Source organism: Oncorhynchus kisutch, linkage group LG14 (assembly GCF_002021735.2).
Source record: "Oncorhynchus kisutch isolate 150728-3 linkage group LG14, Okis_V2, whole genome shotgun sequence".
Taxonomy (NCBI): Eukaryota; Metazoa; Chordata; class Actinopteri; order Salmoniformes; family Salmonidae; genus Oncorhynchus; species Oncorhynchus kisutch.
Window position 1 is genome coordinate 76,245,083 of NC_034187.2, and position 24,467 is coordinate 76,269,549.

Consider the following 24,467-nt stretch of genomic DNA (forward strand, 5'->3'; position numbering starts at 1 on the left):
CTCTCTCTCTCTCTCTCTCTACCTCTCTCTCTCTCTCTATACCCCTCTCTCTCCCCCCTAACTCTCTCTCTCTCTCGCTCTCTCGCTCTCTCTCTCGCTCTCTCGCTCTCTCTCTCGCTCTCTCGCTCTCTCTCTCTCTCCCCCTCTCTCGCTCTCTACCTCTCTCTCTCTCTCTCTCGCTCTCTAACCTCTCTCTCTCTCTCTCTCTACCCCTCTCTCTCCCCCCCTAACTCTCTCTCTCTCGCTCTCTACCTCTCTCTCTCGCTCTCTACCTCTCTCTCTCGCTCTCTACCTCTCTCTCTCTCTCTCTCTCTCTACCCCTCTCTCTCCCCCCCTAACTCTCTCTCTCTCTCTCTCTCTCTCTCTCTCTCTCTCTCTCTCTCTCTCTCAATCAATCAATCATCCATCCATCGAGCCAACCATCAATCCTACCCTCATCCCTCTATTCCTCTATCGTTCTTACCCTCCATCCCTCTATTCCTCTATCGTTCTTACCCTCCATCCCTCTATTCCTCTATCGTTCTTACCCTCCATCCCTCTATTCCTCTATCGTTCTTACCCTCCATCCCTCTATTCCTCTATCGTTCTTACCCTCCATCCCTCTATTCCTCTATCGTTCTTACCCTCCATCCCTCTATTCCTCTATCGTTCTTACCCTCCATCCCTCTATTCCTCTATCGTTCTTACCCTCCATCCCTCTATTCCTCTATCGTTCTTACCCTCCATCCCTCTATCCCTCCATTCATCCATCTATTCCTCCAACATCCATCCATCCATCCCTCCCTCCCTCCAACAAACGAACCAACCCCCCCCCTCCCTCCGTCCTACACATTTGTATTCAGCTTTCTGTGTGCATTACATCCCCACATCCCTCAATCCATCCATCCATCATCCCTCCCCCCTCCCTCCCTCCCTCCATCCATCCAACCATCACTACATCCATCCAACTGTCTATCCGTCTAGCCTTCCCTTCGCCCCTCCATCCCTCTGTCCCACACATTTGTGTCCCTCACACACACACCCTCTTCCTCTCTCTGTATCTTTCTCTCTCTATCTCTCCCTCTCACACATACACACACATTCCAACACAAATCCAAAATGTGCAGATTTAGCCTGGTGCGACATCTATGTCACTGTTTGTATTGAGGGTCCACAGTCTCCATGGAAACCTCGCTGGCACATGGACACACCTGCCAAGCCCAGACTCTACCCAGCATGCGTCAGGCCTCTGGCATTCCACCTTTCCACTTGATTTATGGCTACAACAGAGCAGTGACAGGACACTGGACATAATGCACACATACACCACATTATATTATAGATTGTACCATGGAAGGCAAACACACACACACACACACACACACACACACACACAATGTACATAAAACACACACACAAACAGATACACACAGAGCACACACACACATACGAAACAACATCCTGTGCATTCGGTAAGTATTCAGACCCCACGACTTTTGACATTTTGTTACATTACAGCCTTATTCTGTTTTCCTGATTTAAAAAACGGATATACCATATTTACATAAGTATTCAGAACCTTTCATCAGTACTCCTTTGAAGCAGTGATTAAGCCTTGAGTCTTCTTGGGTATGATTCTACAAGCTTGGCACACCTGCATTTGGGGAGTTTCTCCCATTCTTCTCTGCAGATCCTCTCAAGCTCTGTCAGGTTGGATGGGGTGAGTTGCAGCACAGCTATTTTCAGGTCTCTCCAGAGTTGTTCGATTGAGTACAATTCCGTGCTCTGGTCTGTCCACTCGAGGACATTTAGAGACTTCTCCCGAACCCACTCCTGCGTTGTCTTGGCAGTGTGCTTAGGGTCATTGTCCTATTAGAAGGTGAACCTTCAACCCAGTCTGAGGTCCTGAGCGCTCTGGAGCAGGCTTTCATCAAAGATCTCTCTGTACTTTGCTCTGTTCATATTTCCCTCAATCCTGACTAGTCTCCCTCTGAAAAACATCCCCACAGCATGATGCTGTCACCACCATAAGGATGGTGTCAGGTTTCCTCCAGATGTGACTCTTGGCATTCAGTCCAAAGAGTTCAGTCTTGGTGTCATCAGACAAGAGAATCTTGTTTATCATGATTTGAGAGTCCTTTAGGTGCCTTTTGGCAAACTCAAAGCGGACTGTTGTGCCTTTTACTGAGGAGTGGCTTCCGTCTGGCCACTCTACCATAAAGGCCTGATTGGTGGAGTGCTGCAGCGATGGTTGTACTTTTGTAAGGTTCTCCCATCTCCACAGAGGAACTCTGGAGATCTGTCAGAGTGACCATCGGGTTCTTGGTCACCTCCTTGACCAAGACCCTTCTCCCCCGATTGATCAGTTTGGCCGGGCGGCCGGCTCTAGGAATAGTCTTGGTAGTTCCAACTTTTTCCAATTAAGAATGATGGAGGCTACTGGGTTCATGGGTTCATGGTTCAGAATGCACTGTAAACAAACACACACACAGAAAACACACACACACTTCAATGCTGCAGAAATTTTTTGGTACCCTTCCCTAGATCTGTGCTTAGACACAATCCTGTCTCGGAGCTCTACGGACAATTTATTCAACCTCATGGCTTGGTTTTGGCTCTGATATGTACTGTCAACCGTGGGATCCTATATAGACAGGGGTGGGCTTTTCCAAATCATGTCCAATCAATTGAATTTACCACAGGTGGACTCCAATCAAGATGTAGAATCATCTCAAGGATGATCAATAGAAACAGGATACACCTGAGCTCAATTTTGTGTCTCAAAGCAAAGGGTCTGAATACATACGCAAATCAGGTATTTCTGGTTTTCATTTTTGCATCATCAATTTGGGGTATTATGTGTAGATCGATGAGGAAATAATTAATTTAAAATAACAAAACATGGAAAAGGTCAAGGGATCTGAATACTTTCTGAATGCACTGTAAACACAGACCCACACACACAGAATGGACAGAAAACACACACACACACAACCATATATACTGTGCACTACCAAGTGCACTAGCCCTCTGCACTACCAAATTGACATCACATGTGTAGATCTGAATCATAACACTGCCTGATAGATAGATACACTGCCTGATAGATAGATAACACTGCCAGATAGATAGATAGATAACACTGCCAGATAGATAGATAGATAACACTGCCAGATAGATAGATAGATAACACTGCCAGATAGATAGATAGATAACACTGCCAGATAGATAGATAGATAACACTGCCAGATAGATAGATAGATAACACTGCCAGATAGATAGATAGATAACACTGCCAGATAGATAGATAGATACACTGCCAGATAGATAGATAGATAACACTGCCAGATAGATAGATAGATAACACTGCCTGCTAGATAGATAGATAACACTGCCTGATAGATAGATAGATAACACTGCCTGATAGATAGATAGATAACACTTGCCTGATAGATAGATAGATAACACTGCCTGATAGATAGATAACACTGCCTGATAGATAGATAACACTGCCTGATAGATTAGATAGATAGATAACACTGCCTGATAGATAGATAACACTGCCTGATAGATAGATAACACTGCCTGATAGATAGATAGATAGATAACACTGCCTGATAGATAGATAGATAGATAACACTGCCTGATAGATAGATAGATAGATAACACTGCCACATAGATAGATAGATATCACTGCCAGATAGATAGATAGATATCACTGCCAGATAGATAGATAGATATCACTGCCAGATAGATAGATAGATATCACTTCCAGATAGATAGATAGATATCACTGCCAGATAGATAGATAGATATCACTGCCAGATAGATAGATAGATATCACTGCCAGATAGATAGATAGATATCACTGCCAGATAGATAGATAGATATCACTGTCAGATAGATAGATAGATATCACTGCCAGATAGATAGATAGATATCACTGCCAGATAGATAGATAGATATCACTGCCAGATAGATAGATAACACTGCCAGATAGATAGATAGATAACAGTGCCAGATAGATAGATAGATAACACTGCCAGATAGATAGATAGATAACACTGCCAGATAGATAGATAGATAACACTGCCAGATAGATAGATAGATAACACTGCCAGATAGATAGATAGATAACAGGAGTTGACAGACAGACAGACAGACAGACAGATAATACTGCTTGATAGATAGATATCACTGCTTGATAGATAGATAACACTGCCTGAATGTTATCACTGCTTGATAGATAGATAACACTGCCTGAATGTTATCACTGCTTGATAGATAGATAACACTGCCTGAATGTTATCACTGCTTGATAGATAGATAACACTGCCTGAATGTTATCACTGCTTGATAGATAGATAACACTGCCTGAATGTTATCACTGCTTGATAGATAGATAACACTGCCTGAATGTTATCACAGATAGATAGATAGATAACACTGCCTGAATGTTATCACAGATAGATAGATAGATAGATAGATAGATAACACTGCCTGAATGTTATCACTGCTTGATAGATAGATAACACTGCCTGAATGTTATCACTGCTTGATAGATAGATAACACTGCCTGAATGTTATCACTGCTTGATAGATAGATAGATAACACTGCCTGAATGTTATCACTGCTTGATAGATAGATAACACTGCCTGAATGTTATCACTGCTTGATAGATAGATAACACTGCCTGAATGTTATCACTGCTTGATAGATAGATAACACTGCCTGAATGTTATCACTGCTTGATAGATAGATAACACTGCCTGAATGTTATCACAGATAGATAGATAGATAACACTGCCTGAATGTTATCACAGATATATAGATAGATAGATAGATAACACTGCCTGAATGTTATCACTCCCTGATAGATAGATAACACTGCCTGAATGTTATCACTGCCTGATAGATAGATACACTGTGGAATGTTATTTGATACAGCTTGTCTGGTCGGAGGCTCAGATTAAATGTCTTAGAGTCAAACCAAAAAGGAAATGAAGAGAGAGGAAGAGAAAGAGAGAGGGATGGAGAGTGAGAGTGTGCATTGTTTGTGTGCATTCAAACCTTTGTGTGTGAGTGTGTGTCTCTCGCTCTCGCTCTCTCTCTCTCTCTCTCTCTCTCTCTCTCTCTCTCTCGGTGTGTGTGTGTGAAAGAAAAAGCCATCATGGAAAACGGTGTCAGAGGCGTCTATCCTCGTTGGTCGTCTTTGCTACAGTACAAACCAGCTCTAACACACAGAATCAATACAATCTGGAATGTTTTACTCCGCGGCCTTCCCTGTGGGTTGGATATAATGAAAAATATGACATACCTTCTCTATCAAACACACACACACAAACATGAACATGCAGGCGTGCACAGGCCTGCGCAAGACAGTGAGCATGCACACACACACATACGAACACAGCACAATCTGAGCTGGTACCTTAAGGTTCCAAAGGATGACAACAGGAGTTGACAGCAATAAACTGGTTAGGGATTTCTGAATACTGGACACACACGTATGCACATAATCAGACACACACACACACCACTGGGTTAGGAACAGACTAACACACCACAGGGTTAGGAACAGACTAACACACCCCTGGGTTAGGAACAGACTAACACACCCCTGGGTTAGGAACAGACTAACACACCACAGGGTTAGGAACAGACTAACACACCACTGGGTTAGGAACAGACTAACACACCACTGGGTTAGGAACAGACTAACACACCACTGGGTTAGGAACAGACCAACACACCATGTGATCAATATGAATCAGAAAGGTGCATTATCACAGCAATTCTGGGCAATTCATTTGTTTTGTTTATTTTTCCCCCTTATCTATTCCCAAGGAGGCCCATCTTTGAGTTCTTTGCCAAAAGGCTTAATTAATTGCAGAAGCAGGTCTGGGGCTCTAGTTGTGATTTTGCTAGCTTCACTCTGTCCTCACCCCCACCCAGGCCCAGTCATGCTTGAAGAGCGCCCCAAACCAAGATGGCACCCACAGCAAATATTGACAGAGTCACCCCGGGACGAGCCAAGTGAAATCCGCCCCGGTGACAGAGGCATCTGTTGCTTTAAATGCAGCATGGCAACGGAGGGAGAGTCCTCTCCGCCATGGTTACGTAATGTAACACACAGCGAGCCGAGCACATGCATACACAATCTCTCTCTCTCTCTCTGTATATATATATATATATATATATATAGTTGAAGTCGGAAGTTTAGATACACCTTAGCCAAATACATTTAAACCCAGTTTTTCACAATTCCTGACATTTAATCAGAGTAAAAATTCACTGTCTAAGGTCAGTTAGGATCACCACTTTATTTTAAGAATGTGAAATGTCAGAATAATAGTAGAGAGAATGATTTATTTCAGCTTTTATTTCTTTCATCACATTCCCAGTGGGTCAGAAGTTGACATACACTCAATTCGAATTTGGTAGCATTGGCTTTAAATTGTTTAAATTGGATCAAACGTTTCAGGTAACCTTCCACAAGCTTCCCACAATTAGTTGGGTGAATTGTGGCCCATTCCTCCTGACAGCAAGTGTAACTGAGTCAGGTTTGTAGGCCTCCTTGCTCCCACACGCTTTTTCAGTTCTGCCCAAAAAGTGTCTATGGGATTGAGGTGAGGGCTTTGTGATGGCCACTCCAATACCTTTACTTTGTTGTCCTTAAGCCATTTTGCCGCAACTTTGGAAGTATGCTTGGGGTAATTGTCCATTTGGAAGACCCATTTGCACAAAGCTTTAACTTCCTGACTGAAGTCTTGAGATGTTGCTTCAATATACCTGTATCCACATAATTTCCCTACCACATGATGTCATCTATTTTGCGAAGTGCACCAGTTCCTCCTGCAGCAAAGCACCCCCACAACATGATGCTGCCACCCCCGTGCTTCACGGTTGGGATGGTGTTCTTCAGCTAGCAAGCCTCCCCTTTCTCCCCCAAACATAACGATGGTCATTATGGCCAAACAGTACTATTTTTGTTTCATCAGACCAGAGGACATTTCTCCAAAAAGTATGGTGTTTGTCCCCATTTGCAGTTGCAAACCGTAGTCTGGATTTTTTATGGTGGTTTTGGAACAGTGGCTTCTTCCTTGCTGAGCAGCCTTTCAGGTTATGTCGATATAGGTGTAACGGCTCTCTTCTATCTCCTCCTCTGACGAAGAGGTAGAACAAGGATCGGACCAAAATGCAGCGTGATGATGATTCATGATATATTATAATGAAGGAAAACGTATACAACAGAAACTACAAAACTAACAAAATGAAATAATGAAAACCGAAACAGCCCTATCTGGTGCAAACACAAAGACAGGAACAATCACCCACAAACACACAGTGAAACCCAGGCTACCTAAATATGGTTCCCAATCAGAGACAACGAGAATCACCTGACTCTGATTGAGAACCGCCTCAGGCAGCCAAGCCTATGCTAGACACACCCCTAATCTGCCACAATCCCAATGCCTACAAAAACCCCAATACGACAACACAATAAACCCATGTCACACCCTGGCCTGAACAAATAATTAAAGAAAACACAAATAACTAAAACCAAGGCGTGACAGAACCCCCCCCCCCCCCCCCCCCCAAGGTGCGGACTCCCGGACGCACCTCAAAACCATAGGGAGGGTCCGGGTGGGCGTCTGTCCATGGTGGCGGCTCCGGCTCGGGACGTGGACCCCACTCCATAAATGTCTTAGTTCCTCCCCCTTGCGTCCTGGGATAGTCCACCCTCGCCGCCGACCATGACCTCGTAGTCCTCACCCAGAACCCCACTGGACAGAGGGGCAGCTCGTGACTGAGGGGCAGCTCGTGACTGAGGGGCAGCTCGGGAATGAGGCAGCTCGGGACTGAGGCAGCTCGGGACTGAGGGGAAGCTCGGGACTGAGGGGCAGCTCGGGACTGAGAGACAGCCCGGGACTGAGGGGCAGCCCGGGACTGAGGGGAAGCCCGGGACTGAGGGGAAGCCCGGGACTGAGGGGAAGCCCGGGACTGAGGGGAAGCCCGGGACTGAGGGGAAGCCCAGTACTGAGGGGAAGCCCAGTACTGAGAGGAAGCCCAGTACTGAGATGAAGCTCAGGCAGGTAGTTGGCCCCGGCAGATCCTGGCTGGCTGGCGGATCTGGAAGAGTCTGGTTGACTGGCAGATCTGGAAGTGTCTGGTTGACTGGCAGATCTGGAAGAGTCTGGTTGACTGGCAGATCTGGAAGTGTCTGGTTGACTGGCAGATCTGGAAGAGTCTGGTTGACTGGCAGATCTGGAAGATCATGGCTGACTAGCGGATCTAGCTGCTCTGGCTGCTCCATGCAGACTGACATCTCAGGCTGCTCCATGCAGGCTGACAGCTCTGGCTGCTCCATGTAGACTGGCAGCTCTGGCTGCTCCATGCAGACTGGCAGCTCTGGCTGCTCCATGCAGACTGACAGCTCAGGCTGCTCCATGCAGGCTGACAGCTCTGGCTGCTCCATGTAGACTGACAGCTCTGGCTGCTCCATGCAGACTGGCAGCTCAGGCTGCTCCATGCAGGCTGACAGCTCTGGCTGCTCCATGTAGACTGGCAGCTCTGGCTGCTCCATGCAGACTGGCAGCTCTGGCTGCGTTGAACAGGCAGGAGGCTCCGGCAGCACTGTAGAGGAGGAAGGCTCTGGAAGCGCTGAACAGACGGGAGACTCCGACAGCGCAGGAGAGGAGGAAAACGCTGGCTGCGCTGAACAGGCGGGAGGCTCCGACAGCGCTAGAGAGAAGGATGGCTCTGGCTGTGCTGAACAGGTGGGAGGCTCCGGCAGCGCTAGAGAGGAGGAAGGCTCTGGCTGCGCTAAACAGGCGGGAGGCTCCGGCAGCGCTGTAGAGGAGGAAGGCTCTGGCTGCGCTAAACAGGCGAGGCGCACTGAAGGCCTGGTGCGTGGTGCTGGAACTGGTGGTACTGAACCGAGGACACGCACAGGAAGCCTGGTGCGGGGAGCTGCTACCGGAGGACTGGTGTGTGGAGGTGGCACTGGATAGACCGGACCGTGCAGGCGCACTGGAGCTCTTGAGCACCGAGCCTGCTAGAGTGGGCTCGATGCCCACTCTAGCCCGGCTAATACGAAGAGCTGGTATGTACCGTACCGGGCTATACACCCGCCCTGGAGACACCGTGCGCTCACTAGCATAACACGGTGCCTGCCCGGTCTCTTTAGCCCCCCGGTAAGCACAGGGAGTTTGCGCAGGTCTCCTACCTGGCATAGCCATATTCCCTGTAAGCCCCCCCCCCAATACATTTTTGGGGCCGACTCTCAGGCTTCCATCCACGTCGCCGTGCTGCCTCTTCATACCAGCGCCTCTCCACTTTAGCCGCCTGTTACCACGCCGCTCGGTCCGGGTGTGGTGGGTGATTCTGTAACGGCTCTCTTCTATCTCCTCCTCTGACGAAGAGGTAGAACAAGGATCGGACCAAAATGCAGCATGATGATGATTCATGATATATTATAATGAAGGAAAACGTATTCAACAGAAACTACAAAACTAACTAAATGAAATAATGAAAACCGAAACAGCCCTATCTGGTGCAAACACAAAGACAGGAACAATCACCCACAAACACACAGTGAAACCCAGGCTACCTAAATATGGTTCCCAATCAGAGACAACGAGAATCACCTGACTCTGATTGAGAACCGCCTCAGGCAGCCAAGCCTATGCTAGACACACCCCTAATCAGCCACAATCCCAATGCCTACAAAAACCCCAATACGACAACACAATAAACCCATGTCACACCCTGGCCTGAACAAATAATTAAAGAAAACACAAAATACTAAAACCAAGGCGTGACAATAGGACTCGTTTTACTGTAGATATAGATATTTTGTACCTGTTTTCTCCAACATCTTCACAAGGTCCTTTGCTGTTGTTCTGGTATTGATTTACACTTTTCGAACCAAAGTAAATTAGTCTCTAGGAGACAGAACACGTCTCCTTCCTGAGCGGTATGATGGCTGCGTGGTCCCATGGTGTTTATACTAGCGTACTATTGTTTGTACAGATGAACGTGGTACTTTCAGGTGTTTGGAAATTACTCCCAAGGATGAACCAGCCTTGTGGAGCTCTACAATTGTTTTCCTGAGGTCTTGGCTGATTTCTTTAGATTTTCCATTGATGTCAAGCAAAGAGGCACTGAGTTTTAAGGTACACCTTGAAATACATCCACAGGTACACCTCCAATTGACTCAGGTGATGTCAATTAGCCTATCAGAAGCTTCTAAAGCAATTAAATAATTTTCTGGAATTTTCCGAGCTGTTTAAAGGCACAGTCAACTTAGCGTATGTAAACTTCTGACCCATTGGAATTGTGATACAGTGAATTATAAGTGAAATAATCTGTCTGTAAACAATTGTTGGAAAAATTACTTGAGTCATGCACCAAGTAGATGTCCTAACCGACTTGCCAAAACTATAGTTTGTTAACAAGAAATTTGTGGAGTGATTGAAAAACGAGTTGTAATGACTCCAACCTAAGTGTATGTAAACTTCCGAACTTCGGTCTTCAACTGTGTATATATATAGTCTTTCTGTTCGTCCGTCCATCCGTCCGTTTCAATCTCTAATGCACCATTATGCTGATACAGTATTCACAGCTCTATGCTACCCTCTCTTTCTCTCTCTTTCTCCCCCATCTCCCTCTCTGATTCCTCCTCCCTATCTCCCTCTCCCCCTCCGTCTCCCTCCTTGCTTCCCTCTCCATCTCTCTGTTTGAGGAAGTGGTAGTGTGCTATACTGTAGTGTGTTCTGATGTGAGGGGATCTGACAGAGGAGCCTGTAGATGTGATTATGAGTCTGTTAAGCTTGTTGGTCAGTGTGTGTTGCTCAGTAGGACCCAGCCAGCCAACCAGATCACTCCTGACAGCCCTGTCAAGAAATCATTTAAATATCAGCCTTAACACAGCAGAGAGAGAGCTCAGACACAAACACACACACACGTACACATTCAGGTACACAAACCAGTACAACTACATATACACACACTCAAAGACACACATATACAGACAAACACTTTTAAGGAGGTTGGGATGGAGTATGGAGGGAGATGGAGAGGTTAAGGAGGGTGGGATGGAATATGGAGGGAGATGGATAGGTTAAGGAGGGTGGGATGGAATATGGAGGGAGATGGATAGGTTAAGGAGGGTGGGATGGAGTATGGAGGGAGATAGAGAGGTTAAGGGGGGTGGGATGGAGTATGGAGGGAGATGGAGAGGTTAAGGAGGGTGGGATGGAAAATGGAGGGAGATGGAGAGGTTAAGGAGGGTGGGTTGGAGTATGGCGGGAGATGGAGGAAAATAGGGATATATAGGTTAGATAGAGGGATGGAGAAAGAGAGATTTGGAGGAGCTAGGGAGAAGTGAATATGAGGATGATGAAACCATGGCTGGATAGAAGAGGATGTGTGGAGAGAGATTAAGATGAAGGCATAGAAGAGAGTACATGAGGAATGGAAAGATCCTGGCGAAAGATAGAGGAGGGAGGTGATGGTGGAACAATGGCCTGGCCAGGGTGCACTGATCCAGGGAAGACCAAGCTGTTGCCTGGCCCATGGTCCATATGCACACCCACACACACGCACACGCATACACACTGAAAAACAGAGGGCTCACACACAGGAGGAGTGAAGGAAGGCCAACAACTTTATTCCCTGGACACCAAGGCATGCAAACAGTCCTTCAAACCCTCATACCCCTCCAGGTTTTCACAGGCATGCACCACAGGCGTGTGAGTGTGCGAGAGAGAGAGAGAGCGAGAGAGAGGGGGGAGAGAAAGAAAGAGAGAGTGACAGACAGAGAGAGACAGAGAGAGAGGAGAGAAAGACAGAGAGAGAATGAGTGAGTGAGTGAGTGAGTGAGTGAGTGAGTGAGTGAGTGAGTGAGTGAGTGAGTGAGTGAGTGAGTGAGTGAGTGAGTGAGTGAGTGAGTGAGTGAGTGAGTGAGTGAGTGAGTGAGTGAGTGAGTGAGTGAGTGAGTGAGTGAGTGAGGGGGAAGAGAGAGAAAGAAGAGCGAGAGTGACAGAAAGAGAGAGAGAGGCTGAGAGAGAGAGAGAGAGAGAGAGAGAGACAGAGAGAGAGAGAGAGTGAGATAGAAAGAGAACAAGAGAGAGAGGGGGAGATGGAGAATCTGTGTGTAGTGTGTAATTGTGAGATACTTTACATTAATTAATTTTACATCTGCCATGCTATAATCGGAGTAAAATCCTTAACAGCTGTTCAGATTTTAATCCATGATTCAATGGTTGTGATTCTGAAACTCTCTCTCTCTCTCTCTCTCTCTCTCTCTCTCTCTCTCTCTCTCTCTCTCTCTCTCTCTCTCTCTCTCTCTCTCTCTCTCTGATTGAGACGGTGCATCCTCATTAAGGTGACTCCATCCCATGCATCATTTTAACCAGATTGTCCTCTACCGTCAACACGTGGGTTAAACCAGAGCGCTCCACTTTCTCATGCTCCCATCACCTGTCATGTGCGGAAATATCCGTTTTCCTGGTGCTGCATCCCCATTAAGAGGGGCCATGGCACCACGAGCACCATTAGCACTGAGACCAGGGAGTGAGACGGGATACGTCTGAGGGGACCAACTGAAATGACAGTTACGTCACTGCCGGCTGAGCAGCACATGTCTCTCTTGGATCTAGGATCAGCTCAAAATCCCAAATTCTAACCATAAACAAAAGAAAACAAAAATCTGTCTTTAGATTTAGATGTCTTGTGGTTTGCACGACAGTGGATATTATATTCACGTATGGCATGTCATGTTGTTTTGAATTGAATAAATGAGCTTGATGAGTGTTTACATTCTATTATTCAACGGATGTGATGAAAACCAATGGGAAATTGTGTTCAGGCAGAGCGCATGTGGAGGAACGCAAGACGAGGCACGCTCAACAGATGGCCGAGGGAGAGCGAGCGCTCCGAGGCTCCTCACGCGGCCACCGACGCGTCCCGTTTGTCAGCACCGTTCAGCGTCATGAGAGCCACCTGTTTGCGTTGGTAACGGCAAGCAACGCACCTGGGGACCTGCGCGAAGATACACTGTAAAACTTTTCCCTGTACATTTACAGCATTATACTGCTACCAGTGTTAACATCTTAATACTGTATTTTCACCTTTCAGCTGGTACCAGTGTTAACAACTTAATACTGTAATTTCACCTTTCAGCTGGTACCAGTGTTAACATCTTAATACTGTAATTTCACCTTTCAGCTGGTACCAGTGTTAACAACTTAATACTGTAATTTCAGCTTTCAGCTGGTACCAGTGTTAACAACTTAATACTGTAATTTCACCATTCAGCTAGTACCAGTGTTAACAACTTAATACTGTAATTTCACCTTTCAGCAGAGATGCTGTAATGTATTTTATAGTACCATTTCTCTTACTGTAAAACATATTACAGCATCCCTGCTGAAAATGTACAGGTAATGTTTTAGAGTATTGAAAATATTACTGTCAAATACTGTATGCAACATTTTCTCTATGCTCCCATGGTAGAATTGCAGGAAATTAACATAAAAAAATGAAATTTCTCCCTCCACCTTCAAGAGTGGTGTCACTAAAATGTTTTGCCACGAGGTGGGGGCCCCCCCAACCAAATCTCGAAATAGCCCCCCCCCCCCCCCCCCCCAACCCCTTGTGCCAGAGCCCCACATTTTGGAGACCACTGGTCTAGTCTAGTCTACTGTGACGGATATTCATGAAATCATTCAGTCCAATAACGCCCCCCCAATGGACCGGAGACATGACACTTCCCTCATTAGCATTCCACAAGAGAATGGACTAACTCAAACACACACATGTACGAGCGCGAGGGAGAGAAGACACACACACACACACACAAACAATAAAACATATTCTTATTTTTAGATAGGAAATGTGTCTATTGAACACACATTGGTGTACATGCAGTGTGAAAAGACAACCCCTGAGTCGCGGAGGAGAAGGCTTGCTGTGATTCCCAACCCATCTCTACAGCATGGAATAGGATCCCTTGCCTAGACCACTCAGGTTGACGAGAGCGAGTCTGTGTGCATTTCGACACTGCGCAAAGTTACATGTCTGACTGAATAGGTTGAGAGGCAAACGTCAATAGAACACCACTCGCACGAAAACCAGGATTAGAGAGACCAGTACCACATCTCGTGTTAAGTCAAAGACACATTAGTTAACGTATTTGTGATTTTGCGTGACCGATTCACAGCACACAAGTCATGAGCTACATCCCCGCGACTGACTGCAGATACACTTGCTGGATAAAAGGTCGCCTGCCAACTTTGGACCAATTCTACCATGCTACTGATTAACGTTAAAAACAAGGTATTCAACACAAAATAAATCATTCACACAGAATCATTCAAACAGGATTTCTACCAGGGACACTTTCAAAAGCTTGTCCGTGTCAATATCTTAAAGCCTACGCATACAGCCAAGCTGTCATATACAGCATAGTGTTTTACTAAACACATATTACACATGCGAAATGGAATATTACCTGATCGATGTCAGCAGTAGTTATTCGATGTAACGGATATTTCCCGATCGGTTTCGTAGATGCAAATTAAGTTTTCCATCCATGGCACGTCTCAGTTGGGGAGAGAGAATATCATTCACATGAGCAGCGCAGCATCTTCTCTCCAAAAATCTTCACTACGAACTCTCCTCCAAAACCGATGAATCAAAAAATAAGAAATTTTTGAAAGAAGGAAAAGACGACATAAATAATGAAACACCATAGATAAAAACAAAAAATGCCAACGGGAAAAAAATACACAAAAAAACACAATCCCAACGAATAAAAAGAGAGTAAAATGCCGTTGAAAAATGAGAGGTCCAGTTTTTTTCACAAACTGTCGAAGTGCCGTTTGATAAATCCAAGCCGTATCTCCATGGTCTCACGTAAACACACTGTAGGCTATTCCAACCCGAGCAGAGAACGCGCTCACTAGCCGCAGCAGAACGGGATAACGCGTTTTTTCTTCCTCTCGTGGTGCTCAAAATTCCGAGTCCTCCTCCGCTACCATAGCTCCTCTTCCGAAGCTGAAAACCACTCTGAAAAACCTCCTCTCCTTATCTCTCCCACTGCCTCCTCTTCCGTTATTCGCTTTGGCTGAGTGTAAATGGGTATGTCTCTCGACTGAAGCTCTCGCCTGCACTGGCATCCGCGATATCCACAGGCAGCGGCTCACAGTCGGCATCTGGCTCCCCGCAGTCGCTTCAGCAGTGGAGGATGGAGATGCGCGGTCCCATCTCTCTCTCTTGTTAGCCGGGGACCCGGCAGGCGCGCACCCTGTTGCTGACGTCAGCTCGGCGCAAAGGTTCCAAATACAGCATATGAAAAAAGTTTCATTACCATAGTGTACTACTCACGCATTGACAGGCAAAATAGCATACTATTTATATCAGCATCCCCTTTAAGTTTAGTTTTTTTGTACGTTCTGTTATAGCCTCCTCTCTCTCAAAAAAAAAAAACGGAACTGCACTATTCCATCTGCCCTCCTAAAACCAGTTGGTGACTCATCTCTAAGCCTCATTTATTAAATATTCCAGTCTTTTCCTGAATGGAAATGCTTTGTTAAATGCGTCATATCGACCGTTTTGGAATGGGTCAAAAGACATGCCAAACTGAGCATCCGTTTCAGAGCGTAGGTATTATCAGAGAACCTTTTCATGCCCATGCAGACCTCCCAGCAGACCACCGCTGATCTAGGACCAGGTCCCCCCCCCCCCACCCTCAGAGCCATATTAACTTATTCATTGTTATCTAAAAGGTAAAATCTAATTGTATTTGTCACATACACATGGTTAGCAGATGTTAATGCGAGTGTAGCGAAATGCTTGTGCTTCTAGTTCCGACAATGCAGTAATAACCAACAAGTAATCTAATCTAACAATTCCAAAACTACTACCTTATACACACAAGTGTAAAGGGATGAAGAGTATGTACATAAAGATATATGAATGAGTGATGGTACAGAACGACATAGGCAATGCAGTACATGGTATAGAGTACAGTATATACATATGAGATGAGTAATGTAGGGTATGTAAACAAAGTGGCATAGTGGCTAGTGATACATGTATTACATAAAGATGGCAAGATGCAGTAGATGATATAGAGTACACTATATACATATACATATGAGATGAGTAATGTAGGGTATGTAAACATTATATTAAGTGGCTAGTGATACATTTTTTTACATCAATGTCCATCAATTTCCATTATTAAAGTGAGCTGGAGTGGAGTCAGTATGTTGGCAGCAGCCACTCAATGTTAGTGGTGGCTGTTTAACAGTCTGACGGCCTTGAGATAGAAGCTGTTTTTCAGTCTCTCGGCGCCTGCTTTGATGCACTTGTACTAACCTCGCCTTCTGGATGATAGCGGGGTGAACAGGCAGTGGCTCGGGTGGTTGTTGTCCTTGATGATCTTCATGGCCTTCCTGTGACATCGGGTGGTGTAGGTGTCCTGGAGGGTAGGTAGTTTGCCCCCGGTGATGCGTTGTGCAGACCTCACTACCCTCTGGAGAGCCTTACGGTTGTGGGCGGCGCAGTTGCCGTACCAGGCGGTGATACAGCGCGACAAGATGCTCTCGATTGTGCATCTGTAGAAGTTTGTGAGTGCTTTTGGTGACAAGCCGAATTTCTTCAGCCTCCTGAGGTTGAAGAGGCGCGGCTGCGCCTTCTTCACAATGCTGTCTGTGTGGGTGGACCAATTCAGTTTGTCTGTGATGTGTACGCCGAGGAACTTAAAACTTACTACCCTCTCCACTACTGTCCCGTCAATGTGGATAGGGGGGTGCTCCCTCTGCTGTTTCCTGAAGTCCACAATCATCTCCTTTGTTTTGTTGACGTTGAGTGTGAGGTTACTTTCCTGACACCACACTCCGAGGGCCCTCACCTCCTCCCTGTAGGCCGTCTCGTCGTTGTTGGTAATCAAGCCTACCACTGTATTGTCGTCCACAAACTCGATGTTTGAGTTAGAGGCGTGCATGACCACGCAGTCGTGGGTGAAACGGGGAGTACAGGAAAGGGCTCAGAACGCACCCTTGTGGGGCCCCAGTGTTGAGGATCAGCGGGGTGGAGATGTTGTTACCTACCCTCACCACCTGGGGGCGGCCCGTCAGGAAGTTCAGCACCCAGTTGCACAGCGCGGGGTCGAGACCCAGGATCTCGAGCTGGATGACGAGTTTGGAGGGTACTATGGTGTTAAATGCTGAGCTGTAGTCGATGAACAGCATTCTCACATAGGTATTCCTCTCTTCCAGATGGGTTAGGGCAGTGTGCAGTGTGGTTGCGATTGTGTCGTCTGTGGACCTATTGGGGTGAAACGTAAGATTACCCATTCTAGAGATATAACATCAGATTCTCCATTCTAGAGATTTTACATAAACTTCCCCATTCTAGAGATATTACAAATACGCTTCCCCATTCTAGAGATATTACATATGCTTTTAGAGAGATTACATAAACTTCCCCATTATAGCGATAATACATGATCTTTCCCATTCTAAAGATATTACATAAGCTTACACATTATAGAGATATTACATAAACTTTCCCATTCTAGAGAATTTTAGTAAGTTTCCCGATTTTAGAGATATTACACAAGTATCCCATATCAGAGACATCACATACGTTTCCCGATTCTAGATATATTTCATACACTTCTCCATCCTAGAGATATTCCATAAGCTTCCCCATTTTAGAGATATTTCATAAACTCCCATATTCTACAGATATTACATAATCTTCCCCATTTTAGAGAGATGACTTAAGCTTGCCAATTCTAAAGATACAAATAAACTTCCCCACTCTAGAGATTTTACAAACGCTTCCCCATTCTAGAGGTATTACATAATCTTCCCCATTCTAGAGATATTACAAACGCATCACATTTTTTGATATATTACATGTTCTTCCCCATTCTACAGATATTACATAATTCTAGAGATTACATACATTTCCCCATTCTACGTAAGCTTACCCACTCTAAAGATAAGCTTCCCCAATCTATAGATATTACATATACTCTTCCCCATTCAAGAGGTATTACATAAGCTTCCTATTTTTAGATATATTACATAAGCTTCCCCATTCTACAGATATTACATAATATTCCCAGTTTCAGAGAGATTACATTAGATCCCCCATTCTAGAGAGATTACATAAGCTTCCCCATTCTAGAGATAATACAGAAGCTTCCCCATTCTAGAGGTATTACATAAGATTCCCCATTCTAGAGATATTACATAAGATTCCCCATTCTAGAGGCATTACATAATATTCCCCATTCTAGAGATATTACATAAGATTCCCCATTCTAGAGGTATTACATAATATTCCCCATTCTAGAGATATTACATAATATTCCCCAATCTAGAGGTATTACATAATATTCCCCATTCTAGAGATATTACATAAGCATTACATTTTTTGATATATTACATGTTCTTCCCCATTCTACAGATATTACATAATTCTAGAGATTACATACATTTCCCCATTCTACAGATATTACATAATTCTAGAGATTACATACATTTCACCATTCTACAGATATTACATAATCTTCCCAATTCTAGAGATTACATACATTTCCCCATTCTAGAGGTGTTACATATACGCTTCCCCATTCTAGAGATATTACATACCTTTCCCATTCCAGAGATATATCATAAGCTTCCCATTTTTAGAAATATTACATAACCTTCCCCATTCTGCAGATATTACATAATCTTCCCTATTTTAAAGAGATTACATTAGATTCCCCATTCTAGAGAGATTACATAAACTTCCCCATTCTAGAGATATTACATAGGCTTCCCCATTTTAGAGATTTTACAAAAGCTTCCCCATTTTAGAGATTTTACAAAAGCTTCCCCATTGTAGAGATATTACTTAAGCTTCCCATTTTTAGAAATATTACATAAGATTCCCCATTCTGCAGATATTACATAATCTTCGCCATTTTAGAGAGATACATAAGCTTCCCAATTCTAGAAATATTACATATACGCTTCCCCATTGTAGAGATATTACATACGCTTCCCCATTCTAGAGATATTACATAAGCTTTTAGAGAGATTGCATAAACTTCCACATTCTAGAGAGATTACATAATCTTCCCCAATCTAGAGATATTACATTTGCTTCCCCATTTTACAGATATTACATAAACTTCCCCATTTTAGAGAGATTACATAAACTTCCCCATTCTAGAGAGATTACCTAAGCTTCCCCATTCTAGAGATATTACATATACTTTTCCCCATTGTAGAGATATTTAATACGCTTCCCCATTCTAGAGATATTACATAAGCTTCCCCATTATAGAGATACTACATACACTTCCCCATTCTAGAGATATTACATAAGCTCCCCCATTTGAGATATATTACATAAGCTTCCCCATTCTACAGATATTATATAAACTTCCCCATTTTAGAGAGACTACATAATGTTCCCCATTTTAGAGAGACTACATAATGTTCCCCATTTGAGAGATTTTACAAAAGCTCCCCCATTCTAGATATTTTACATAAGCTTCCCGATTTATAGATATTACATAAGCTTCCCCATTCTAGATATTTTACATAAGCTTTCCGATTTAGAGGCACTACCTAAGCTTCCCCATTCTAGCGGTATTAGATATACTGTTCCCCATTATAAAGATATTACTTAAGCTTCCCCATCCTAGAGATATTACATAAGCCTCCCCATTTTAGAGATTTTTCATAAGCTTCACCATATTTGAACGAAGGTGAAAAATAATTTAATTTCCCTGAACAATTTCCTGTCAACTCAGCAGTCTGAGCAATACAGCTCCCCCAAAATAAAACATGCATTTATATATATCCAGACTTGGGCTTGATTTTGCTCATTGTTGTTGAATATTTTATGACTGCATTTGCAGCTCACAGTTCGCAGGCTGCAATGCTCGGGGACTTGGAAAGCGTTGGCTATTCATACTGTAGAGGTAGAGTGGTTTGTTCAGTTAAAGTGAGGAGACACTGTTCAAATGCCCAATCTTGGATTTAATCAACAGCAAAGTGGTCACCCTGCTATACATTTGTTAAACAGCTGAGGAATGGGGCCGGATAACTGCAACCTCTCTCAAATTCATGCACAGAGCTACACTATTTGGATGCAAGGATTTACCATCCGTCTATCAAAAATGATAGTTTTAATAATGTTTGAGTCAAAAAAGTTCTAATGGGGGTTAGACAGTTGATGCTAATGTCATGAAGCATTCATAAATTATATATGACTCATTTAAAAGTCCAAAAATGGATGTACCAATCCAAGATTGCCCCTTTAAGGACTTGCTTAGGCATCAGGAGTCAGAGAAGGAGAGTTAATACCGGTGGTGAGATGACAGTTATAGTACCCTTGTGAAATAATGATGAAATGTAATGGCACTTCCTCCATATTTAAATGAAAACAAAAAGAAACTCTAGGGAGAACAGTGGTGGGGCTGGTTCTCACAATGGTGGTTTTAATAAGTCAAATGTTGATGGTGCTGTGAATTGATTTGGATGTAGGAATATGTGTATTACTTTAATTAAATAGATACATTCTGTTAGTATGTCCTTGTCGCAAAACTTTGAGTTGACGACAGCTTTTGTGTGTCCCATGACCAAAATCACTTGATCAAATGATTATTGTATAAATTAGACAAGGTTGTAACATTTTTCTGCCTTTTCCGGAAAACGAATCCACTGACAGTTGATTAGTCTGTTAACTTGTACTGAACATTATCAAAAAATAAATACATTCTGAAAGCACCACAGTCTAATCCAAAAAGCCTCTGTACCATATTCTTGATGATAAATGATGTGCATTGTCCTTCAAGACAGTCTTATTCCCACTGCATTCGGGAGCTAGACACATTTACAACACAAAATATCCGTCTACCTTGCCAGCCAGACATACTGTGCATAGCAGTCTACAACATCGGCAGAAAGACAGAGTGAAGCATGTCATTTGAATCGCGTCATGTTGTACAACCGTCTTGGCAGAGACTGAGTAATCTTATTGTTGAGAATACAAATGTTTCCACTTGGCTGAACCATGTCAACGTTGGCAGGTGCCCCCACAATAACGCACAGTAGAGTACAATTACAGATGGAATGTCAATGACCCTGCTCTTAGTACGCACAATACGACCGTGGGATCATGATATCCAACATCCTGATTTCCAACATCCTGATTTCCAACAACCTGATTTCCAATATCCTGATTTCCAATATCCTGATTTCCAACAACCTGATTTCCGATATCCTGATTTCCAACAACCTGATTTCCGATATCCTGATTTCCAAAGACTGGCAGAGGACCTGACCAGAGAAATAGATGAAATTCTGAAATACAGAATGATAGGAGGGGGTAAACAAATGCTACAATTGATCTGGGGCACTATGAGGTTATTATCCCTATAGGCTATTTCAGGACCATTGTGAGCTCCTTGGCTATATTTTTTAAATATATTTTTTTTACCTTTATTTAACTAGGCAAGTCAGTGAAGAACAAATTCTTATTTTCAATGATGGCCTAGTGGGTTAACTGCCTGTTCAGGGGCAGGCAGAACGACAGATTTTGAACGACAGATTTTGTACCTTATCAGCTCGGGGGTTTGAACTTGCAACCTTCCGGTTACTAGTCCAACGCTCTAACCACTAGGCTACGCTGCCGCCCCAACACAGTGTGAGGAGACACTGTTCAAAGGCCCAATCTATCTGAATGGGATAGGGAGTTCCCATGTGCCTCAACATTGATGAGACACACACACCACACAGACACATACACACATACTCACACACACTCACTCAGATACACACACACAGACACACACAGGGTTCCTATATCTTATTTCAGCACCATGGAGAGCTCTGTGATGACAGAAGAACGGGACACTAACCCCATGTGCCTAGGATATTTACGAGGGCTATTCAATTATCCCACATGAGAATTTGGTCTGTCTATCTAAATATCTGTACAGCAGTGGAGACCGGTGGGTGGAGCTATAGGAGGAGCTTCTCATTGTAATGGCTGGAATGGAATTAATAGAACCGTATCAAACACATCAAACATATGGAAACCACGTTTGACTGTGTTCCTTTAATTGCATTCCAGGCATTACAATGAGCCCTTCCTCTTATAGTGCATGCCACCAGCCTCCACTGCTGTACAGTATCTATCAGTCTTCCTTTGTGACATGATCCAGTGCAAAGCTAGGTCAAGCTTTATCCTGTCCATTCAGCACTGTATGTAAACCTCACAACACAAGTTAATGGGCTAATGTGACCGTTGGCCCACATCTGGAGTAGAAGGGGTTTTATAGTGGCTAAATCCTAAGGGGAACATGATGTGAATACATGCAGCAATGCTGAGTTCTAGGTGAAATCTCAGTCCTTAAAGATTAATTAAACTGATAAAAACTGCTCTAAAACTGGGCTGTTTCCATTAATCAGCAGCCCAGTAATTTTATCTTTATTCTCTATAATTTAAAAGTTCTGCCACGGTGTTCTACTCCCACCTCTATATACGTACATTAATTTACCAGGTCCTAATTGGTTATTGAACAATAGCTTGTTTGATTCACTCACTTTTTGAGGCAGCAGGCAATAATAGGACAGGGTTAGTTGTGAAGCTGGCGAGTGGAACTTCAAAACATGTTTCCCATATTTTCAGATGCTCTTTTTTGTTTAGCACCTCTAAAACTTTAGATGGGTACTTTTTATAATCTTTAGAATATACATGTGAGTACATGTTGAACTATTGTTTTAGAATTTTCACAGGCCACCATTCATTGTAGCCTGAGCACAGAACGCCACAGCGCTTTTCACTGAAAGTTTCTCGCCATCTTAATGTTTTGTTCTACTTGTTGGGGATAACACTAAAAACACTAACAACTCCAACAACACTAATGACACTAACAAATCTAACAACACTAACACCTACAACACTAACAACTCTAACACTTACAAAAATAACAACACTAAAATCACCAAATACACAAACAACACTAACAAATCTAACAATACCTACAACACTAACAACAGTAACAACACTATGAACTCTAACAACTTTAACAACACCAACAACAATAACAACAATAACAACACTAACAACACCAACAACAATAACAACACTAACAACAATAACAACACCAACAGCACCAACAACAATAACAACAATAACAACAATAACAACACTATCAACACCAACAACAATAACAACAATAACAACAATAACAACACTAACAACAGTAACAACACCAACAACAATAACAACAACAACAACAATAACAACACTAACAACAATAACAACAGTAACAACACTATGAACTCTAACAACTTTAACAACACCAACAACAATAACAACAATAACAACACTAACAACAATAACAACACTAACAACAATAACAACAATAACAACACCAACAACAATAACAACAATAACAACACTAACAACAATAACAACGCTAACAACAATAACAACAATAACAACACTAACAACACCAACAACAATAACAACAATAACAACAATAACAACACTAACAACACTAACAACAGTAACAACACTATGAACTCTAACAACTTTAACAACACCAACAACAATAACAACAATAACAACACGATCAACAATAACAACACTAACAACAATAACAACAATAACAACACTAACAACACTAACAACAGTAACAACAATAACAACACTATGAACTCTAACAACTTTAACAATACCAACAACAATAACAACACTAACATCTCTAACAACACCAACAACAATAACAACAATAACATCTCTAACAACTCCAACAACACGAACAACACGAACAACAATAACAACACTAACAACATTAACAACACTAACAACACTAACAACATTAACAACACTAACAACACTTACAACAATAACAACAATAACAACAATAACAACACTAACAACAATAACAACACTAACATCTCTAACAACACTAACAACACTATCAACAATATCAACAATAAAAACAATAACAACACTATTAACACTAACAACAATAACAACACTAACAATTCTAACAAGACCAAGACTGAAAACACAAACAAGACCAACACCAATAACACTAACAGGACCAATACTGATAACACTAACAAGTCCAACACTAAAAACACTAACATCACTAACAACACTAACTAGACTAACAACTATACAAACTCAAACAACTCTGAAAGTACTATTTATTCATTGTCTAGAAGTGCGGCAGCAACAGTCCATGAACTTAGCAGGAGATCTACATTGATTAATGTTTATGCCCTCCTTTTCTCTCTTGCTATCTTTTCCCCCTCTCAATCCCCATCTCTCTCTTTCCATGCTTCCTCTCTTTTCATTTTCATTGGGCCTCCCTCTCTGCTCTCTTTCTCAGTCTCTTCATTCCCCCCCTTCAACCCCCCCTCCATTTGTAATCTGGTCCTCTTCC

General features: G+C 43.3%; 1 protein-coding gene across 1 annotated transcript in view; it reads right to left on the reverse strand.

The window, feature by feature from the left end:
• The window catches only part of LOC116353425 (adhesion G protein-coupled receptor B2-like), a 212,129-nt gene extending 196,947 nt beyond the window's left edge, over positions 1–15,182 (reverse strand). The window contains exon 1 of the mRNA XM_031788984.1: positions 14,499–15,182. The gene's annotated coding sequence lies outside the window, so the exon portion shown is untranslated. The remainder of the gene's footprint in view (positions 1–14,498) is intronic.
• Between the last annotated feature and the right edge of the window lie 9,285 nt (positions 15,183–24,467).